The following is a 4975-nucleotide window of genomic DNA, read 5'->3' as shown; positions in this document are numbered from 1 at the left end:
TCTCTAAATTTTAAGAATAAATAAATATAATTTTTTTAACTCAATTGCATTAAAGTTTTTTTATATGTCAAACATGTTTCAACGTTAACATTTGAGTTGTTTCCATTAGTTGACATGCTCTAGTTCAAATGTCAATCTGGAATACCATTTAACAAGTCCAACCAAAAAATAATGTTGTTGCGCTAAAAGGACATCCATTCCTTTTCATTTTCAAAGTTCATGGACCACAATATATCAAATTTTGTAATAGGGATGAATTCCAATTATGCATAAAAGTTTAAGATCTAAAAACATATTTAATCTTAAAACATAATAACAAGTCAAAGATATGACAAGTTAACTTATTATGTAATATACACTTTTCGTGAGTTTAGTTCCTTTTATATACATGTAGTGGGATCTCTTCGTATACATACATACTTAATATCTTTATCCTCCTAGGGGATATAATAATATTATATACATGTCTCTTTTCTTTCTTTCTCGTTTGTTTATGTTTTTCCTTTCTCTTCTTTAATCTTAAATGGTATCAAAGTGAGGTGTATGAAATGGATTACACATTAATGAGTAAGAGAACATATTTTCATTAAAGGAAATATGCATAAAGATATACAATATTATTTCTTGAGATAAGCAAATATATTCCATTATGTTGCAAGGAATATCCAAGAAATAAGCATATGGTTGTTCTAAAATCAAACTTACGTTTATTATAAGATCTATGTCAATACATGCATCAACCCAAGGAGCATCATTGAAAAGTTGTTAAGCGAATCCTTCGCTACATTGTTGGTACAACTCATCATGGCTCACTTCTTCAACTTGCTTCAAATTTGTGTATCCTGGATGATCGCAAATCAACTATGGGCTAATGTATCTTCCTCGACTCTAACTCATCTCATGGGTGTCACATAAGTAGAAGGTAGTCTCACGAAACAGTACAAAAGTTGAGTATAAAATCATTGCAATTGTTTTCACCAAAATTGCTTGGCTCAAACCTCTTCTCATCGAATTACTTGTTTGTGTATCCATACTCAAAGATTTCTTTGATAATCTTGGAGCAACTTTACTGGTAGCAAATTCAGTTATGCATATCAAATCCAAACATTTTGAGCTAAATTTATATTTTCATTGCGATCACGTTGAGTAGAAGCATCTTATAGTCTTATTTATGTATTAATCACTCTCCATGTTGCAGATGTTCTAACATAACCTCTCTATGGATATATTTTTCAAACTTTCACATGCAAACTTATGGTTGTTATTAATCCAACCATAAATTTAAGGGGACGTATTATGTAAAATACACATGTCGTGAGTTAAGTTCCTTCTATACATGTGTTGTGAGTTCTGTTCCTCTTTAGAGCTTTTGACAAGGCCCCTTCTTTGTGAAATATGCTACCTAAATTTTTTCTCAAAGCTCCAACCCACCGTACATTTCTAAGATCCTCCATTCATCTTTAAGCTTACATGATCTTTATTCATTCTAATTGATGTAATTCACCTTTTCCTTCAAGTTCATCCATCATTTGGTATCTATAACATAAGTCTTCAAGAGTTAAGTGGGTTTATTCGTTCTTCCTAAGTATCCCTTGTTGTAATGCTTTAATTATTTACTTATCTTGATTTGTTATTTGTTTACTTTATTACATATTATTTTCAAACTGTGATTCAATCTTATTTATATCTTTTCTTAAATCATTTTGAACGAGTAGGATTCTTATGTTTTCACGTGTTTTTTAATCGAGTCTTTCTTATTTTGTTTAGTTGATTTAAGTTATATGTAAGTATTTTTAATTTTGAAATCAATAAATTGTGTTTAAAAGTCATGTTAGTTCTTATCCTTATCATGATTCTTTTAATTTTCTGTTTTTATCTTTGAAATCCAAAAATAGTATAACCTTTTATATGTTTTTAGAATAGAGTCATATTTGCTATTAGATCATTGTCAAATTCTTAGAGTTAGGATTTTTTTTTGTGCCGTGCTTGTATTTATGCGTTTTTTTATTCCATTAAGTTTTCATATTCAACACTTTATGTTTTTTGTTTACCACTACAAAAACAAAATTCAAGTTGTCTTGCATTATTTAGTAAATGACAAAGGGAATGAGTAAATATATAACAAAAAAACTACTAAAAATACTTAAAATTGTCTTAGATGTAATTTATATAATATTCTTGGTTAAATTCATGTCCATGTAAAGCATCTTTGAGTCCACTTGAACATTAAAAGTCTATCTACTTGAACTTGCTCAACCTTTACACTTATATAACCTTGTTGGTTAAATGATTGTCTAGTGACAGACTTTCTTGAGTTTTTATTTCTACCACAAAAAAAATGAAAATCTAATAATTTCTCTCTTTAGTTTTATTAAACTACTCTAAACCTATTTATATATGAGCCAAGACTATTAGACTCATATACTATAATAGGCCATCTAATTAGCTATCTAACTAATAAAATAAATCCATAAAAAGTTGCTAACTAATAAAATATACAAATACAAAGACTCAATATAAAATGTAAAATTCTCATTCTAGTCTCAAACCTCCTTCTTAATTCTTTACCCATGCGTTCATCAAAGGTTGTATTAAGTCTATCTTATAGAACACAATTAATAAACATTTTTGTATCATAATTTATCTTCGTTAGTTGCACGATTCTCTTATTGTGTAAGTGTATAATAATTTGGTTTAATTAAAAGGTTAAAGACGTAATTTACAATTTCATTTGATGAGTCAAATACAACTCTTTTTGTCCTGGATCCTTCTATTTATGAACATTTTTATCTCGATAAAATATGACTTTTACGTGTGTTTCATGCAAATTCTTTACGAATTTGTCATAAAAGTGTTATTTCCTCTGATCCAAATCGTTTTATTTCAAAGTTCTCCAAAAACATGTTACACCAAAATTTTGAGTTTGCGTTATTTTATAGAATTTGTTAGATAGCGTCAAACAAAACTCGTGGGTTCATCTCACGTTGAATTTCATGGAATGGATGGTGAAATGAACAAAACTTCATTTGTCTTTGAATTTGTTAGACAAACAACCTCTTTATCTTATCTACCTAACAAGTGAGAGAGCATTTAGGTTGTGTTCTTGGTTACGTAACTGGTGCCTATGCAAAAGGGAGAGTGACATCGGTTACGTAACCGATGTCTTGTGTGTTGTTCTTTATATTTTTTAACTCTGTTTTTGTTATTGCAGGTCACCGAAGTTCATCAAGGTCTCCATAGCTGGTGAAGGTGGTGGCCCAGAGTTGATAAGGTCCTCCATAGGTGGTGCCATTGCTGAAGTTGAAGTTTTCTAATTTTGTGAAGGAAGTTACGTTGTGCGCTGGTAAAATGAACTCATTCTGTGTGATGATTTATGCATCCCCTTGTCCAATTCATGGCTTACATATGGTGTTACTGTTGGCACTTCAAAATATAAGTGCTTTTTGTAATTATGGTGGTGTTTGTAGGAGACCAATTTTTTGTAATTATGTTGGAAACCAACAGCTCCGGCCGATCACCTTCACTAGTTGTGGAGACACACAACTCCTCCGGCAACTCCGACGATATGCAAGCAACTCCTCCACCTGCAAAAAAACAAAACATAACGTAAAAAAAAACCCAACGACATCAGTATCGTAATCGGTGTCATTCCCTTCATAATCAAGGCACCGGTTACGTAACTGGTGCCATCCACTCAAAACACACTTGCAGTATCAGTTAGCTAACCGGTTCATATCACCACCCCACCGCCTCGTGCAATCACTCGTGCAACCACCACCACCCCTTCATCCTCTTCCTCGCCCACCACACCCAACCACTTCATCTTCTCCCTCCTCCATGGACTCAACAATCACACACACACACACACACACACACCATAACTCACCTCTCAAAATACCACTGCGAGCACCACAGACCACCATTCACAATCACATTGGTGCTTCCAATTTAAACTGATCTTCCAAAATTAAACAGTGCACTGGACTTCAAGACAAAATCTTGTTAAGTTGACCAGGAATCTTGGTCAGGAATCTCATAGATGGAAGGAATCTGGCAGCTGCTTTACTTGCATGGAAACAAGAGCAAAAAGGCAGTTTCGTCATCTGCCTAAACATTATGCACTATCTTCGCAGTTTTGAGGGGATGGATTAATCCACCCATCCCCCAAATACTCTCTTCCATATTCGTGAAAATGATCGAAAACGAACGTGCTATATCACCAAAATCTGTTCTCTTAAATATGGTGGAACAGTACAATTCACATAAACGAACACAACCTAAATCCACTAAAAAAAAATCCACAAATTCATTCATTCAAATCAACACAAATTCATCTTCACACTCTTCTCCAAATTCATAAACCAAAGGAACACATCCTTACACAAAAAATAGGAGAAGTTTAAGATTAAAAAATAATAAGAATAGGAAATTAAAGAAATAGTGATTAGAGACTTATAATGGAATAAATATACTAAGAAATCTTATTAATACCAAATTAACTGATTTCACAAATAAATAAAACAATATTATATTTTGTATACCCAAAAAATATATTATCGGAAGAAAATTATTTTGTTGAGAATTACTTTTCTTTCAACAACTCTTTTTAATGATAACTTATTATATTCAAATAATAATAATAAATATAAAATAAAATTTTAGAATAAATTAACAATTCATTTAATTATATAATAAATATATGTAAACATAAATAGAAATTTAGAGTACAATTTTAAGAATAAAATAACAATACGTTTAATTAAATAATATATGAAATGAGATGAGTGTGAAGATCACCGTATAGAAAATCCATGATATTGAACTTCCTTTGGTAAAACACACTTCAATCCAAAATTTAAAATGCCCGAAGGAAACATTTCTTCTCATTTCCAGCAGGGCGTGAGTGTACGCGCCAGAGTTGGCACGTGCTTGGTTCAAAACTGAGAACTGCACTCAGCGCTTCAATTCAAATCAA

Source organism: Vigna unguiculata, chromosome 9 (assembly GCF_037176805.1).
Source record: "Vigna unguiculata cultivar grain cowpea cultivar isolate G323 ecotype 2 chromosome 9, ASM3717680v1, whole genome shotgun sequence".
NCBI lineage: Eukaryota > Viridiplantae > Streptophyta > Magnoliopsida > Fabales > Fabaceae > Vigna > Vigna unguiculata.
Note: the sequence above shows the minus strand (reverse complement) of the source record.